This window comes from Spermophilus citellus (genome assembly GCF_964194105.1).
Source record: "Spermophilus citellus genome assembly, chromosome: 10".
Classification (NCBI taxonomy): Eukaryota; Metazoa; Chordata; class Mammalia; order Rodentia; family Sciuridae; genus Spermophilus; species Spermophilus citellus.
Genome location: NC_138197.1, coordinates 90,525,935 through 90,545,658, shown reverse-complemented (window position 1 = coordinate 90,545,658; position 19,724 = coordinate 90,525,935).

Below are 19,724 nucleotides of genomic sequence, written 5' to 3'. Positions count from 1 at the left end.
GCCTTCCCTGCCCAAATAAGTTTCCTCCCTTCTTCTTCCTCAATAAATCTTTGGCATTCCTAATTGTCTCCAAATTTGCTTCCCAGAGAGCTTATCCTGTAGGCATTCTACATATGCGGGTACTTTCTGGGCAAAGGATTTCAGCAGAGAGGAAAGGAATAAAGAAAAAAGTGTATAAGCTTATGTTCTGGTCAAGAGAGATAGGCTATAACCAAATGTGTAACAAGGAAATATCACAGAGAAAGAACCTGTATTAAGGAAATTAAAAGCCATGAGATGGGAAATGAGTAAGAGATTAATTTAGATTAGTAGATCAGGTGGTTAGTATAGCATCCTCTGTGTAATTACATGACCTGAGATCTGAGTGACAAGAAAGCCGCAGCCCTTCAGAGATCTGGAACAAAAGCACTGAAGGAGGAGTGAAGAGCTACTGCAAAGGCCAGAAGAGAGAAATGAGCTTAACATGCTTTAGAAGCAGGGGGAACGCCAGATTTGCTTGAGTGCTTTCCATATGCCAGGTCCCAGGCTAAGGTCAATGCATTCATTATTTCATTATTACTCACAGCCATCACTCGAAGCTGGTACGGGTGTCAGGGTTCTAACAGAAAAGAGATTCTGTACTGTAGGAAGGCATGAGGAACGTTAAGGCAACCAAGAAGTGTCTGGGGCAAAGTGTCATGGGACTAATAACATGAGAAGCCAATCCACTGCCCACTGCCCTGTACCTCCTCTCCCAGGTGTGAAGGGGAAGAGCTGTTAATGCAGCCTGGGGGAAGCCCAAGCCATAGGAGAGGAACACCAGACTGAAGTTCTACCTTGGGAAGAAGACAATAGTTATGGTTCCAACCCACCCCTAAAGTGATGGAGGGAAAGAAACACCTCCAAAATCTCTTACCCTCTTATCATTGATTTCTTATTATTGCTGGTGATCTAAACCGCACCAGAAACCCACCTCAAGCATTGCATTCAAGGTGGGTCTAGCTGAGCACCGAACCCGGTAGAAAATCTGGAGAGATAAAGAAAATAATTTTGTCTAGAACTGTTGTCATCTCTATTTTACAGAGAGGGAAAGGGAAACTAAGGCTTTTACTATTCTGTGATGCATATTTTTCCCTACATGGTAGCATCCCTGAAATAAGGCATATAAAATCAATGTATGTAGCATCATGGTTTGATGGGAAGCATTCTTTTTAATTTTTCATAATGTCATAAAAAACAGTATATTTTACAATTAATGGAGTCTTTTATTTTTAAGAGGTATGTTGATCAGCCCAGGGTCAGGTGGAACTGATCTGTGGAATTATCTAAGCTTACGGAAGAAACTGAAAACAAGATTGGGAAGAAGAACCCCTCTAGTTCCTTATTTATTATCTTTCTCTCTCTCTTCTCTCCTCTACCCCCTCCTCCTCCATGTTCACTTCCTCCCCCTCCTCTACTTCCTCCCCCTCCTCCACTTCCTCTCCCTCCTCTTCTTCTTCCTCCCCCCCCACTCTTTTATAAAAGAGAATCTTGTTTCTCTAAAATCTGGCTGACCCAAACCCCATGATTGACCAACAACCCCCCACACACCCTTTTTGGTACTGGGGATTTAATCCAGAGGTGCTTTACCACAGAGCCACATACCCAGCCATTTTTATTTTTTATTTTGAGACAGGGTCTTGCTAAGTTGCTGAGGATATTGCTAAGTTGCTCAGGTTGGCCTTGAACTTGTGAGCCTCCTACCTCAGCCTCCTTAGTAGCTGGGATCACAGGTGTGCACCATGGCACCAGGCAACTCTGGCATCTTAACACTGTGGTACAGCTCTCTGTCTATGTTGATGGTTGTGTTCTGCAGAACTGATGCTATGAGAATCAAAGGCTGAGGTGGCTTATTAAACAGGGGCTGCTTCTCACCTGGGCTTCACATAGACTGCTTTTCACTTGATAGGTGATTCAAGTGGATTAGTTACTCCTTCCTGTAATATAGGTGACTTGGAATTTTACTGTGTTTGAAATTGGAAATCTTCCTTGGAGAAACGTGGCTATGTTCTCAATTTTATCTTATCAAATTCTCATCCATTTTCTTTCATCTCCTTTGGCCTCTCTGGCCTAGATACACAAGTTCTTAGCTTATCTGCAAAACAAAATTTGAAGGGTGAGCAAGATGGATGTAGGGTGTTGGACCCTTAACACAGATTCCATTTTAACACTTCTAGAATTATCAAAAAGATGTTATCTATGGCAGTTGAGGTTGATTTGGCAAAGATAATTTATATATTGCTTTGAAACTTCTAATAACTCTAAATTGCACATTGAATGAGAATGTAACTATTCAGACTTCATATAAAATCAGCCTCCCTGGCCTCTCTCTGCCTCTCTGGCTTCGTTGCATATGGTTGTGTATCCTAGGGGCCACCCTGCTGCTCCCTAGTACAGAGGCTGACATGCACAGACATCACTGTCCTTCTTCTCCATTCCTTTGAATCACACTTCATGCTGTTATATCTTTGCTTTTACTTAAACCAATAATAAATATTTCCAATATTTTCCCTTACTTTTATTTAGCTGCTTGTGACTAAAAGGTAGATAGATAGCCCTAGAAAGACGAGGCATAATGTTCCTTTTCTAATTACACAAAAGAGTCAATTGTCATGTGATTCCTTCCTTTGAACAGCCAGAAAATTGGATTACAATCCAAGAAGTTCCCGTTAACCTCATTATTTATGAATTTGTGATTCTAGAATTTTCATCTCCCTGTGCTTCTCAGCCATTATGACCTCATTTGCAGACACCCTGGAGAATTCCCAGCCTGTGCCTTCCATGTGTCCACCAAAATTCTTTACTCTTTGTTGAACACTTGCCCAGTAATTTCTCCCACTTCCCAACAATAGAATGTGCCTTTTAGACAAGATTCCAAATGCTAGAATTTTAACCATATTCTGCATCCCCTTAGCTTTCTAGTCACATTTTCCTGGCCTCAGTTCAGAAGTCTGTACCTACTGCTTAAGGGTGCACACAAAAGAAGTCACTCACATATTCTTATCTGTCAGTGGACTAAAGGTTGAAGAACTGGGCTGAGAGAACTGACTGCTGGGATGTCACATGCCAGGCACATGCCTTTGCAGTGTTACTCAACCCAGGATCATCTGTAGGAATTAGATGCCTTGAAAAGTTGTTCCATTTTCAGACAAAATCAAATTCTTAGAGAGTCTTAAAACCTATCTAGGCTTCTGTGCTTTCTCTGGATCAATCAGAATTATGGCATTATCTAGAGTCTATCAGTCCCAAAACCTGGTGCTCAGGATAAAAGTAAGAATAAAGTACTGTTTGGTTCCAGGTAAACTGTTTTTCCTTTATATCTAGGTAGAAGGGATCAAAGAGCAAAAGGGCCCAATGTTAAATTCCCCGCTTAAGAAGATCATCTACATTAGGGCCATGCTCTGGCCCTCCTCTGGCTGTGTCCCTCCTCTCAAAGCAGTCAAGGGACTAAACCACTCAGATTCAGGGGTTCTCAGTCCTTTTAGACTGTGTTCTGGATAAGACAGACCCCAGCATTCTTGTTCACATGGTCGTGAGTCAGCAACTAGGTTTGTGTGGGAGACTGGACAGGTCTGTTCTCTGAAGGATGACCCTACTACCAGAGTGTGGCCCCAAGGTGGCTATTTCTGGGGATCAGATAGAGCTGGCAGGTGTAGCACCTTATGGTATAAAGACATGTAAGTTGAGGTACCTCAGGCTGGAGGACCACTCATATTCTAGGGTAGAACTTAGAGAAATTTGAGAATTCTAAATGTGAATATTACCCTCTAGATCCCTTTGAAGGTTTATTTGCCTAATGAACGGCAACTATAACCACAAAAAATATATATATTTTACCGAATAGCTCCTGAGCTTGGTTTCTAACTGTTCTATTAAACATTCAGCATATAACACCTGAATCCCCATTTGTATTCATGTTCCAGACTCCACAGATTCTATGGTGGGCCTAAGTAACCAATTTTACATGATAGCACAAGAGAAAGTTGAATGGGACCCTTGCCCCAAATCATTTACCTTGACCTCTTCGCCTGCACCAAAGCACCTTCACGTTCCTTGGGAAAACTCAAATTGGTACAAAAGATGTGAGTGTGTCTCACACTAATACAGATCTTGTGGGTGCTCTACACTTTGTACAGTCAAATGCTTGGCTAACGTTGTTCACTTAATACAACAGTGGTCACATGAAGACAGTTGATGCCTGCAGAGTCACTTTCCTTGTGGTTACTCATACAGTGTCTCTAAATGTAGTTTTTCTGTCTAGTGATCTAGAGCTTCACTTGGTTTAGGAAATGTTGCCATCATATTCTTACTTCTCAAACACATGGCTGTCAATCCAGTCTTACTCTTGTCAATTCTGTAGCAGCTGTTTAAGCAAATATCATTGCGAAGATCCATTCAGGAGATTATTTTTACACAGCTGCTTGCATTCTAGGTAGGTATTAACAGAGAGGAAAGTATCTGGATTATCTCACAGGTATAAACTTGTTACTATTGTTTTCAGTGACTTTGGGTCTCTGGTGTAGGTTCTTTAGTTATGGCTTCGTTTAATATTGGTACTCTCTAAATCAGTGCTATGCAGCATGTCTGAGTTCTTCAGGGAGTTTTGGGGTGGGCTAAAACTGACTGGAGGTTACAGTCCAAAAGGACTTATTAATTTTCCTTTTGACAATAAATTCAGAAGTATTTTTTTCTTTAAGTGTAGAATTGAATGAATGAAAATAGCAGATGATGTTATCCTTTGTGGCTCATCTAAGCAACTGGATCTTTCCCCAAAACTCTAGAAAAAAAGAGGAATTTCAGTTAGTTGGAGAATATTTGAACAGGCATCTCACCTCTCTTCAGTTGTGTTCATGTTTTTTAAAGTGCTGTGTTGCAAGCTGTACTGCCTGGGCCAGCTTATACCCCTGCTTTGACAGTAACCGTCACGGTATGATCTGTCATTTCAAGCACACTGAGTTTTTTTGTCTTAAGTTGCTTACTTGTACGACTGGATCAGTACTTGAAATGACACTATTTCTAAGGCATTTTTTTTTATCTTAACCAAATTCTCTTTTAAAATCTTCAGAAAGGAATAAAAGAATATGCCAATACAAGCACAGCACACTTCTACTAAGAATTTTTTTTTCTCCATGAGAGTTTTGGGTGCTGGTGTGGAAGGTGACAGAGTATAGTTGCTAATAAAGAAGGAGAAGGAGATTGGGCAGCAGAAATGTGCTCCTGAAAACAACTCCATATTTATTCAGCTATGAATCCTCAGGCATTCTTTAAGAGAGTGCCTCATTTGTTTCTCAAACAATGTTGTTTAAGTCTTCTGGTCATCCCTACAAAGAAACAGCCTAGGAACTATTAAGAGGCTTGTCCAGGATCAGAGAGTCGTGACATGCAAACTAGGGCAGAGTCCATGTTCCTTTCATGACACCCAGCATTTCCTTGTCTGAATCATGCTATTAGTAAATTCTTTATTTTCTCTGCTGTGGACAATTATGGCTACATTTACTCAAGCACTTGACCTGACATGTATTTAAGTAAAATGGACTCGGGGGATAGAGGGTCTGAGTTCAAGCCTCAAGTTGCAGCAATTACTGGTTATATAATTTTGAACAAATTGCTTGCTCCATTGGACTTTATGTATAAGTGGGCATAAAAATTGTACCTCCAAATAAGGATTGTAATGCATTCCGCTGTTATATATAAATTTAAAAAATTGTACCTCCAAGGATCTCTAGCAATTATAGAAATGCAAATTAAAACCACACTGAGATTTCATCTCACTACAGTCAGAATACCAATTATCAAGAATACAAGTAACAATAAATGTTGGTGAGGATGTGGGGAAAAAAGGTACATTCATTCATACATTGCTGGTAGGACTGCAAATTGGTACAACCACTCTGGAAAGCAGTATAGAGAGTCCTCAAAAAACTTGGAATGGAACCACCATTAAAGCCAATTATCCCACTCCTTAGTAAATACCCAAAGGACTTAAAATCAGCATACTACAGTGATGCTGCCACATCAATGTTTATAGCAGCTCAATTCACAATAGCTAAGCTATGGAAACAATGTAGGTGTCCTTAAACAGATGAATGGATAAAGAAATTGTGGTATATATACACAATGGAATATTATTCAGCCATAAAAAGGATGACTATATGACATTTGATGGTAAATGGATGACTCGGAGACAATTTTGCTAATTGAAATAAGCCAATCTCCAAAAATTAAACATTCTCTCTTTCATATGTGGATGTTAACATACAAGAATAGGGGGAGGGGTGAGAATAGAATTTCTAGTAAATTCAAATTAAAAAAAAAAGAAAAAAAAATCTTACCTCCAAAGGTTATTGTGGGGATGAATTGAGTGACTACAAAGTGCTTAGAACAATTTCCAGTAGGCAATGACTGCTCAATAATTCTTAGCTATTATATTTGTTTTCTTCTCAAAACATTCTTTGTGAAAATTATGCTTATTTATGGGAAGTAAACTGAATTCAGGAAAGTTAGGTAACTTGCTCAAGATCCTCCAAATAGTAAAATCAAAGCAAGCAAGCTAATTTATTTCATTCCGTGGTTTGCAATACACTTTTCTGCAAGGTTGAAATGGCACCTGTAGCCTGGCTGAAACAAACCTTCAACATCCAGGCCTGGTTTGCAAGTGGGTGGAGAGCTGGAATAAGTCTCCGTGCATGCAAGATGACTTCAAGATTTCAAGAGCCACTGTGAACAGTGGCCATGGCTATGAGCATCTAACCAGGAAGTCTGTCTCCAAAAGATAGCAAAGTCTTCAAGTAGAACAGGGGCGAGTGAATGACATAAGGGGACAGATGAGTCCAGATGGGCTATTAGAACCTGTTTCAGCAGCTGAGCTGCTGTAGCACTGGCATTAGGAGATGGTTGGTGAAGGAAGCAGGCCTCAGATGAGGAACAGACTTCACCTACTTTATAGTGTTTGTCTTAGGCTCGGCACTGAGTCAGTAGAAACAGCAGCCCAGATTTATAACAGATTCCTGTGCATTCACACAGATCTTTACAATTAATCTTCAGTGCCTTATGCAGAAAAGATTATGGTCTTTTTCACAGTCTCATTCCCATTTTCTAAGTTATGAGACTGAAATTTAGAAAGATTAACAACACAGGCCCACAGTTGATAAGTTGCTACTATAGTGCTTGAACCTGGAGCTTTTTGATAGCAAAGCACTTGCCTCTAATATTATACCTAGCTGCCCCTCAAAGGCCATTTCTGAGCATGATGCATTGGGAAATAGAAATGTGGCACTGCATATTTACATTAGTAGGAATTCCATACTATCCCTTGATTTTTGCTAGTTTATAAATCCGTTATGGAAGTGGCCCTCTGCTATACCCTACAATTTAGCTTGGATTGTGAGTAAATTCTAAACCTCAAGAACATGCTGTTAATAACCGGTTTATACTAATCTAATACAATGTTAAATTACTCGTAGAAGCTAAATATATTTTGAGAACCTGAAATGAAATTTGACCACAGTTTCTCAGGGTTTTAAAAAATTATATATTTATAAAATTTTAAGCCCTACAATTTGTGGCTTCTGACAAAGTCTCTCTGCAAAGGATAATGTATTAATTAAAGACAACAAAAAGTCTATTGTTCATGGATCTTTGTAATTCCATGTTGTCATTCAAAGAAATTGCAATCCTAGGCAAATCCAAAATTCAAATGAGCCAAATACAAGCTGGATATCCAACTCTAGATCTTCCCAAGGCAAAAGCAAATCCTGAGCAAGGATGAAGTATTTCAGTCTGTATGGAAACAATCAGATACCTTTCTTCCCTGGAGAGTAGATGCATAATTAAAAATAGAAAAAATTACTGTTCTGTATTTGAAAACAAATTCAGCCAGCAAATGGCAGCTGGAAAAATTAAACTGCAGGTGAAGGCAACTTGGGCGGTAATTGCCACATGATTTATATACTGCATTATGAATTAGGCAATTAGGTTCCAGATGAGTAACATATTGATACATACAATATGCAGCAGCTTATTCATGTGAGTAGCAGGAGGACATTTTAATCTCTCAAATTATCATTATGTTAATGAAAGGATGATTTTAGCAAAAGCATTAACTGAATTATGAGCCCCAAACTTAAATGAAGGTTACTAAGTTGTTCACCCAATGGAAAGCAATTCTAATTTAACTGTATGTGTATATTCTTTATAACTACAACCTCCCTACTTCCAAAAATGGTTTGATGCCACCAAACTCTACTCCAAAGAGAAAGCAAACCGAATATAAGACAAACTAAAGTTTTTTTCTATGTGTGTATATACTATCTAATAAGTCCACCCAGAAGCATTTTTAATCTATTTTCTTAAATGAAAGAACAAGGGAAGTAAATAACAGTATCAAACAATTTTCTGCATCTAACTCTACAAAACCATTTTTTTTCAATCTGTTCATGGTTCAGTGATCATATTATCACTCATGAAGCTCATAGAAGGAAGCCTCATGTTTCATTTGAAGGTTTTAGTTCATTTATGCTCTGTGGCATTAACCATTAAAACTCACAAAGATAGTGTTTTCCTTCCTTCTCTGACACATTGCTAGCCTGCATTTCTTGGAGTTCTACTATCTAGGTGGGCTGGCTGCCTCTATTTCTGTTCTACTGTAAAGTGAGGAGGGAGCGTGAAGCTTGTCACATCTGAGCTGTGGGGGTAAGAGCAGGTGTGCCTTCTCAAGGTGGTCTTCTTCCCCACCCCATCCGAATGATGAAAAGGCAATCCCTAGAGATTTTACAGGAATGGTTCTTCAGAGGTGGTCAGTAGGAACCCATTGAAAATTCAGATTTTTGGGACCCATCCTAGGTCCTACAGCAAACACTCTGTAGGTGGATTTGCAATCTATGCATTAACAAGCTATCTGGGTAGTTCTGACACAGTCTGGAGTTGGAGAAACACTGTTCTAGGTAATGGCAGGAGGCAGGTCAGAATGATCCTGGGTCCTGGGTAACTATGTAGAGGAACATGTGCTGTCCACCTAGCAAACTGTTCCTCATCCTTCAATCATCTCCATTATCTATAAAATCTCTAGATCACATTGTTAGGAAAGTACCTTTCTACGGCCTCTAAGATAATTTTTTGACCTTTGGGAGCCTGAAGTTACCTAACAGGAGCCACTGAGAGGACCAAGTCTGCTGCATTCCAAACAACTCAAATTTGGTACAAAATTTCATGACACTCTTTATTATATATAATTGATATTTTTTCCTATTACCCCAATTCTTCTGGTGCCTTTTCTGACTTTGGGGGAAATGCTTCTACAAACATGCATTTTCTATTGAATATGTGACATAGTTCTGTCCAGATTCAACATTATAATATTGTAACCCTGCACTATCATGTGGAAAAATATTTTATCTGTTTGGAAAAAAGAATGAGAACAACACTTGGAAATAACAAAGAGTTAGTTCTGAAGAGTTCTGGTGCCTTGATCTTGAAATTGGGTTCAGTCCTGAAATTTTGTTCATCTCTCTGTGGTTTGGGTGTTTAAGTCAGTTAATTTTCATATTTTTCTTCAGATATTTTGAGTTGCATTTCCATCACTGGCTTTCTTTCTTTTTTTAAATTGGTTTTATTTTTGAAATACATGACAACGAAATGCATCACAATTCTTATTACACATATAGAACAATTTTTCATACTTCTGTTTGTATATAAAGTATGTTCACACCAATTCATGTCTTCATACATGTACTTTGGATAATGATGTCTATCACATTCCACCATCCTTGCTAATCCCCTGTCACCTCCCTTTCCCTCCTACCCCTCTTCCTTATCTAGAATTCATCTATTCCTCCCATGCTCCCCCTCCCTAACCCACTATGAGTCAGCCTCCTTATATCAGAGAAAACATTTGGCATTTGTTCTTTGGGTATTGGCTAACTTCACTTAACATTATCTTATCCAACATCATCCATTTACCTGCAAATGCCATGATTTTATTCTCTTTTATTGCTGAGTAAAATTCTATTGTGTATATATGCCACATTTTTTTAAATCCATTAATCCACTGAAGGACATCTAGGTTGGCTCAACAGTTTAGCTACTGTGAATTGTGCTGCTATAAATATTGATGTGGCTGTGTCCCTGTAGTATGCTGCTTTTAAGTCCTTTAGGTATAGTCCGAGGAGAGGGATAGCCAACAATAAGTGTTGGCGAGGATGTGGGGAAAAAGGTACACTCATACATTGCTGGTGGGACTGCAGCCAATATGGAAAGCAGTATGGAAATTCCTTGGAAATCTGGGAATGGAACCAGCACTGGTTTTCAAAAGCTGTTTGCTATTATGCACATGGCACTAAATTAGTTCATCCCTAAAAAGAAGAATTACAATAGGTCTTTACTTGAAGAAAGGAGAAAACAAACTTGGAAGAGTAGGTTAAAGTTAAAAAAAATAGAGCAGTTAAGTGAGGCAAGGAGAAATAATACAGAAAAATGTAATATATATACATTCATATATATAAGAGGGGATTTATTAGATTGGCTCACATGATCAGAAGCTGGCTAGTTCCACAATGGCCATCTGCAGGCTGGTGAGTAGGAAACCAGTAGCTGCTCAGTCCCAGAAACTGGGTGCCTCAGAATGAGAGGGATCAATAATACAGTCCCAGTCCCAGGCTGAAGGCCTGGAAACCCTTAGAAAGCCACTGGTTCAAGTCTACATTCAAAGGTTGAAGGATGCAGAGGTTGATGTTTGAGGGCAATGGTAGCAGCAAAAACATGCCCACTCAAAAAGAGTAGAGCATGCAATTTTTGATCAATCTGTGCCCTAGCCCATTGGATGGTGTAACTCATGATCAGGTGGATGTTCCCCATTCAGTTTGCTGACCCATATGCCAATCATCTCTAGAAGCACCCTCAAAGACACTCCAGAACTGTACTTTAGCAATTTCCTAGGTTTCCCTCAATCTATAAATTGGTAACCAAAATTAATCATAACATGTACATATCTATTAACATTTTTTATGCTCATTTGTGGATCTCCTTATCATTGTGTGTGCTACAAATGATATGAATGTAATACTTAGGGAAATACTGAGAGGACCAAGTCTGCTGCAAGCTAGAGAAGAAGGGCAGAGTAGGCAGTGGAGGAAGAAATCAACTACCTAGTACCCTATCTTGAATTTGGGAGCTGCTTTGTTCCCTTCAGACTAAGTGGAGGTTGATACATGTGACAGACAAGGAACCCCATGATGTGTGCAAACTGAATACAGCTGCTGCCAGGTCATTTCAGTTGTCAAAATGTTGAAATACTTCCGTGCAAACTAGAAAGCAGTCAATGCTCTGAGCTGCCCAAGTGTTTCAATGCCAGGGCTACTGTGGCTGTACCTCAGGATCCTTTGAACAACCCATGATCCAGCAATGAAAGGGGCAGTGTCAGAGCAGCAGGGACCTCCAGGACTTACATCAGCCTGATGGTCAGCTTCCACCCTAATTGGTTCCTGCCCCTTCTAATTGATTATGAAAGAATTTGAAATTTCAAGATCTATGCATCTATTTCTATAGGAATCAGAGTCCACTCCATTTATTGGTTTAATTATCTATTATCCTTTCCTGATTAAGAACAAGAACTACATTATTATTTGTATTTTCTCCATTGTCTAATATGAGTGTAGTCTTCAAGTGGCAAACAGGTGAGGATTTGGCCACGACCTGGGATGTACATTTCTGATTGTTTGACCTCTATTAACTGTTCGATAGGAAGACATTCATTACCAGATAGGAGGCAAAGGATGCTGTCCTTAAAGCCTAAGTTCTGGAGTTACTTTGCTTGAAGTTAAATTCTTGTTCTGTCCCCTACAAACTAGATGATCATGATTGATACAGAAAGATTAAGTAATCAGTTTTATTATCTGTTAAATAAGAACAATAACAGGACCTACCACATAGTGATGTTATGAACATTAAATGACTTAATGCATATAAATCATTGAGAAGGCATGTGCTTGGCCTAGAGTAAAGGATCAGTGTGCTTTCACTAGTACTTTAAGCAGATGTGTAGACACTCCAAGACAAAATCCCTCTATTATTCTAAGACTGTGTTATATAAACAACTGTTCTATATTTCACATAAAGAGATTCTATGATCAATTTTGGTTTGGAAATGCTGAGTTATACAAGATGAAATACAATTTGCTGCAGGATACATTAATATGTTAATATGCTCTGTAAAACTCCAGCAGTTTTTTTCTTCCTCTAATTGTTACCTTTAGTTTTTTTAGTCTACCTATATAGAAATGCCACACCCAAGGTTAAAAACCTCAATACTTATGTAAAACATTCCAGGCTTTCTTAACTGGGCTATATCACAAGGAAGGGTAATGTGTGTGTGTGTGTGTGTGTGTGTGTGTGTGTGTGTGTTTAAAGAATCTTGACTTAATTGTCTTAGAGGCAAAATAAGCAAGCAGTTTCCTCTGCCTTTTACTCCAAATCATATTATTCTGATGACAAGAGGAGTTCCTGGATGTTGCAGCAGAAAAGTCAGAGAATTTCCTGATTTGGGCTTCTTTTAATGTAATCTTACTTTATGCTTTCATAGCTTATAAAATTCCTTTTTCTCTCTCTATTTCTCTCTCTCTCTCTCTTTCCTTTTAATCTAAAAATTTAGCAGGTCTTGGTTACATTACTGTTATTGATTTTGGTTAGTTCATAGTAAGTAATCCTTTGCAATATTCAATTTCAGTTTTCACTTTTAATTCTGGAAAATTTTCTTTATTCTGCCCTTGGTCATTTTTCCTGACACGTTTGTTTTATATTTTCCTTCAGAAGCAGATATTAATTTCAGCTAGGTGTCATGTTCTCCTTTCCGTATCTGTCAACTTCATCTTGTCTTCTGTCTTATATCCTGCATGTTACTGGAATATGTCTGTGGTTTCACTAATACGATTTTCCACAGGAATGCCCATGCTTTTTAACTGCCCTGCTATTGACCTGAATAGTTCTCAAATGCAGCCTACTTTATACTTGCCATTCCTCTCTTCGTCTTATTGACGACGGTGACATTTCTTACTCCAGCATTTTCTTTTAGAATTTCTTTTCTACACTCTCGTTTTCCTTCTGTTATGTTATTTCCTCGGTGCGGCTGCATTACTCACAATTTCATCTCTTCAGGATGTGGGACCTGAGGTGAGGTTTCAGGAACACCACAGAGGTGGGTCAAGATTGACCAAATTGATCTGTGAGTAAGAGTAGAGATTAAAGCAAGATCTGAGAGACATCACTGAGTGATGAAACAGAATCAAGGTTCAAAAAGCTGCACACCCATAGCAACAGTGTGACAGAGAGGCAGAGACCTGGTAGGAAACGCTGGGATGGAAGGCAGAGTAAATGGTTTTGGATGGACGGAAAGGGTTGAGTCTTGAAGCTACTAATGTCCCAGAAAATTTAGACAAAAGGGGAAATTGAGTCAAACAAAAATGCCTGTTGCTGGAGCTTATGTTGGCGAGGCGGGATGGGGCCACCTGGTTCCTGGCAGAAGCCCTTACTAGACAATGCCTGTAGCTCAGGCTGGACATCAGTAATGCCTCAATTCATTCATCACAAATAGAGTATGTATGCACTTCCATTTTTTTTGATAATTACTGAGGTGGTTTTTCTCTTTGAATGATTTTACAGATATTTCAATGAAAAGATAGAAAAAATTATGAAGTTTTGATTCACTCCATCTTTCTTTATCAATTTTCAGATTTTACTTGAAAGTATATATCTTTGTAAGTCACAAGAAAAAAAATATGAATATAAAACATAAATTCCAATGCTGTTTATAATACTCTACAAACATACACACCCACTCCCAGAACAGACTAGAATCAATTTTAGACATCTAACATTCATGGACCAAGACTATTTGCACAAGATGTCTAAAAGAAGTGTCAGTTGCCCAACCTTATGTGAAACTCAAACATACCTAAGAGGAAGTAGAATGAAATTATTAGATCACTTTGGAATTTCCAAAACCTTAGGATGATAATCTTATTGAGAAATGACTGGAAAATTTTGATATTAAATTTCCAGCCTTGATACCATTTGAAGACTGACCATTTAGATGAAACATTTTCATGGAACTTTAGAAAAGCTAATGTGTCAGAGAAGATGGGTTAGGATAGAAATCAAGGAAGTTTTCAACGGAATATATTTTATGGGGCCAAAAAATATTACTGCCCTGGCTTCACCCCAAATCAGTGAAGGAGCCAGCCTCGGGGACTTGTAAGAAATGTAATCAGAACACTGAACCACAGCATCTCCTGACTTCAGAAACAAGCCTCCAGAATCAGTGTGCAGTTTCCTTCTGGAGTGCTCCAGTTATTTTCTACTTTGCACTGAGTTTCAAAAACACATCTGCAGACTCGATATGCAGCATATGATGGATAGCCACTGAATACATACACGAAAAGTCAGAGGCCAATGAGAAATTAGGTGAGGAATTTTGTAATCAGTATACATCAGTGATTTTTCCAAGCATGGAGGAATGCTTCCTTCATTTCATTCATAAACCTTGCCTGCAGACCTTGCTCCCACTTAGAGACTATTCTCCCCAGCACTCATGTATTGGTCCAGTCTTCCATCTAACTGCACATCCTCTCTATGTGAATACTTAGTCTGTGTTGGTTCTTTGTGGGTGGATGGAGATAGATACAATGAAGAATGAACCGATTTTTTTTTTCCTCGACCTTGTGAAATTCAGTTGTCTTCACCTCCTCAGTCTCTCTGCTCCTTTCTCTCCACTCAGGGAATTCACTGAGTTTGCCTGGGCCCTGCTCCCTGAGCTGCCTCCTAACAACTCTCTCTAGGCAGTAAGGTAGTAATCACAGGGTCACTGGTTTATTTCCTTTCTCTCAAGGATCACTGTCCTTTTTATGTGGTGTCCCATCTCTCAAAACCATTGTTTCATGTATTTGATATGTTCTTTTTTGATTATTTCAGTCAGGAAGGTAAATCCAAGACCCTGTCATCTTGGGTGAAAGCAAATGTCTATGGTTGAGTTTTGAGAGATCTTTATATGTTTTGACTTAAGTACTTTGCATATATGTGACATGCAAACATTTTCTACTAAACTATACTTTATCTTTTCATTCTCTTAATATTGGATTTTGGAGAGAAAAAGTTTCTAATTGTGATAACCATCTTGGTACCAAATCCAGGAACTCTCTTTCTAACACTGGGTCAAGAAACTTTTCTCCTATGCATTTACTATTTATTAAGCTATTTTTCATTTCAATCTGTTTACATTGTGAGCATTGGGAAAGTTTACTTTTTGTTACTGAACTGTGTGACATCTATCTTAAGCCAGGCATCCATACTGGGTCATATTCCATAGGGATTTTGACACACCTGTAATTATTCTGAGTCTCCACTGGATGTCAATACTGCTCAAGGAAAAACAGTTCAGCCATTATATTGGGTGCACAAGAACAATCCATACTAGGGAGTAATCGTTAAGATGGGAGGCTAGCTTAAGTAAAATGCTCAAACAGGAATGTCTCTCCTTCAGTATAAATGTCAGGCAGAGTGGTGGCATATTGTGCTAGAATTCGCAGCAGTAGTGAACCCCAAATTGAAAGGCTGAATTCTGTTTTCCACTTTGGATCTCTACTTACTGACTTGTGAAAAAAAAATGAAAACATGTTACTGCTTGAATTATTCAGCTAATTCTTACAATAAAATACAAAACATTTTATTGAACTGGAATTAGAAGTTTGATCATTACTTCATTTCTTCTATTCACTTTCCAAACATGTACACATTCAGCAGTGATCAGGTGGAAAAGAATGCATTTGGTACGAAAATTATGTGGACCATTTTGGTCAGCACCCAAGGACATCACTAAGTTCTGCAATAAAAAACAGGTCCCAAGAAATAAAGTGACTTTTGATCATACTTCTGTGCAGACTTCACTTCCAAGAAGTACTAATCTGTTCCAGGATTGTGATAAGATAAAGACAGTTAGATTTATATTGTTTTTTGCCTCCTAATAATCTACCACAAAATTGGAAAAATTTCTAAGAATTCAATTCTAGATATATATTTTAGTTTCCTTATTCTGAGGTAGGTAATTATATATCCAATCATTGTTATTTTTATAAAATCTTTTCTTTCCATATGATGAATAATTTTGAAAATTTGAGAGTAGAATGTACAATATTTTGATGATGTTATTCTGTAGGTGGTACATAGGGATATGGAATTGATGAGGAAGTATCACTGTGCATATTTTATAAAATATCTAAAATGTGTCATATGAATATTTCAACAAGGCTGTCAGTAGCAGAACATAAAAATGTGTTGTTTATGTGTATCATTGACTATCCTTGTATGACTAATGATAATAATAAAAATTGAATAAACAGAATATTTGAGGGAAAAACTAAAAAATGTTTCCACATTAGGAAAATGATATTAAAATACAGTTCAAGATATGGGCATAATCTGATTAACAAAACTATCTCTTAAAGTAAGGTTCTGGTTAGTAGATACTTTGTATTTAGGTGTTGGTGACACAGCAAACTTATGCTGTTTAGCTCTTCCTAAGGACTGTGAGTTTTCCATTATTACCTGTTTCCTGTGGGAGTTTAACTTCCTTGTATAGCTAAATATCCCTAAAACTTAACATTTGAATTGTGGTTAGTGAGCTGCTTTACAGATGTGCCAGTAACATCCCATGACCCTTGTGTTCTGCCACATATGGGTGTTAGAGCTTTTTTGCATTTAGTTTTAATATTTCATATAGTGACATGATTTCATCTGAACATGCATAGTTTGGGTCCAAGTTTTTCCAAATTCTATATGTCAGATTGTTTTGATCACATCCATACTTTTGCAACTGATTCAAAGCTTTGTACTGTTATTCATTCCCTGGGCCAATAATGTTTGTAAGAAATGTAAAAATTAATAAAAAATTATTTGTCAGATTTTCTCATGTTAAATGAAAGACCTAGGTTCTCTGCCTTTAACTGATAGGTTGGATTTTCCCATAGGCTGCCGTCAAAAGAGACAGAAATTTATGAAGGTATAAATCATATTTCTTCATGGCTAAGAACTTTGTTCCAGACAAGGTATTGGCAAAGAAAGTAAAAATATTGGATTGATTTTCCATAAGTTCACAGCAATGGTTTTCATAGCCTTTATTTTAATGCCAAATTATATCACTAGCATTATTATTTTTTTTTGTTTTGACATGATATTGTGTTATGGTCCCATCTTTCAAAATTTTCTATTAAGTTATTCTCTGGCTTGTCTTCATCAAACCAGAAGAATTTCAAATCTGGAAGACTACTTAAAATACTCTGGATGACAACTTTGATACTTAAGGATGAAATACAACCACTCTACAAAAATAGAATATTGGATACATTGCACTGGAATAAAAACAAAACAGATTCCTAAATAGGAATCATTGGTTCCAGTGTGTCAGCTTAAATCTGTGCTTAAGTCATAAGATGGTAATTTTTCCATTTTTAAATTAATTACACTGTTTTAGCTTGTATAACATAATAAACCTCTTATTTTTCTATATTTTTCACTTGTGCAAATGGTGAATAACCTTTGGATTCTTTTGGTAACACCTGGGTGTTTTTTAATAAAAATTGTTCCCAGAGAGGAAATGAGCCACAGGGTAGAAAACTCTCTCTCTAAAAAAAAAAATTAAATAAATAAAATTTAAAAATACGTAATTCAAGAACAGACATTTTCTTAAGTACTATTTGCTGCTCAAAATTATTTGTACATTAATTTGTTCAGTAGAGGCATTTTCTTAGATGACTCAAAAATATTAATTTAAGAACAGATTGGACCATCAAAGTCCTTTGAATAGAAGGTGTAAAAAATCATTCTTTTTTTTTTTTTTTGATACTGGGAATTGAACTCAGGGCACTCGACCACTGAGCCACATCCCCAGCCCAATTTTGTATTTTGTTTAGAGACAGAATCTCACTGAGTTGCTTAGTGCCTCGATAAATTGCTAAGGCTGGCTTTCAACTCACAATCCTCCTGCCTCTGCCTTCCAAGCAGCTAGGATTACAGGTATGTACCACCATGCCCAGCCTAAAGGCAAATCTTTCTACTTTGAGTTTCAGTAGTCTTGATAAACTATGGAGTCTAGAATTTAGAATATGTGGCCTTGAGCTCTAGGGGTGACTTAATAGAATGGCTGAGTTACTCTACTGTTCCAGCTTGATGTGGGCCCATGATAAGAGTTCAGTAAGTCAGTCATGTTTACCAGATGAGTAAATTCATGAGTAAAGTGTAATAATATGTAGCACAACTGGAGGCTCTTTCAGGGTGGCAGAATAGGTTTGGAAGCAAGTTGTGGAAATGAAGCAGCAAAGAAAGTGCCAAGGTAGAGTCTACAACATCTTTTACCCCCAAACTAGTACTTGGTGTCAAAGGAAAGAATATGGGTCCATGATCTTTTGTGTTCATTTCCAAAATCCAAAAACTCCCCCAAACTGAAAGTCTTTTTCCTATCTCATTGAAAGGTAAAACTAGACCTAACCTGACAGAGTTTATTTATATTGTTAAATTACCCCATTTGTTGTAAATATTCACATATGTTGCTGTAGAAATAACAATGTTGCTTGATCAGAGTCTTGCTTCAGATCCTGGGAGAAGGTTATAAAGTATTCAATATAAGTACCTTCATTCCCTTCTAAAATATGTACAATTGTGAGTTCTAAAATATGTTTTGACCTAAAGATTTGGCTAGGGCTGTGGTCCAGTGAATTATTTGGCTTGTGAATTTTGGGTATATTTTGCTTATTTGCCTGTCCAGCAATCAATGTCTCTGATGCTCACCATACAACAGCTTCAGTACCCAAGAGCAAGAGGGAGCAAGAGGCTCATTCCCTAGAGGCTGAATGCTACCCTGTTTGTGCCCTGAATCCTCTGCCATAGATTCTCACTGTGACTTGGCTCTCGGGAGTGGTGCTGTCTACACTCAGTTCATACTGGAAAGCCCTACTGTAACACCTGGCCTAGGGCACCGCTTACCCCGTGAGTAGATTTTCTGTGATCCCTCTGGGGCTGCTGGTGATAGTTCACTGCATGTATGATCACACATGCTGAGTGATCTGTATGAGGATTGAGCACCGTTTCCTCCACAGAGGTGTATAAGGACAGAATCTATCATTTGTGCTTTATTATTTGCAAACTTTAACCATCTGGAGATCCAAGAAAAACGATAAAATGACTCATTCTTTGACCAAATAATGGTTGTCCTATGTCACTGAGGAAGATTATAGGGATAAATTGAAATTTTCCATGAAAGCCAGGTTTGCTCTATCTACTCCATGAAGAACAAATCTTAAGCTAGAATGCTTTCACATCTGGCTTTAAATCACTGACCTAATTGGCCCAGATAGCAACTTAATCAGGACAGGGTAGGAATGAAACTAAGGCTTTTTAGTTCTGTTCCTCATTAATAGTTCTGGCTATGGAATGTGGGAGGAGGATTAAGGGTATTTAATGCTCTAAATTTATCTATGGAATCACTCTGCCTTATTAGTAGAGTGCAATTGAGATTTGGCAACCTAGAAAAGCAGTATTCAAAGGCTTCTGTCTTAACCAGCACATAGGAAGAAAGGAGTTTGTTGGCTTGTACGTCTTGTTTCTTTGGATTTTGGAAGATCTAAAGAAAACATAAATCCTGTCTAGTTCCTCTGATGATCGCCACCCCT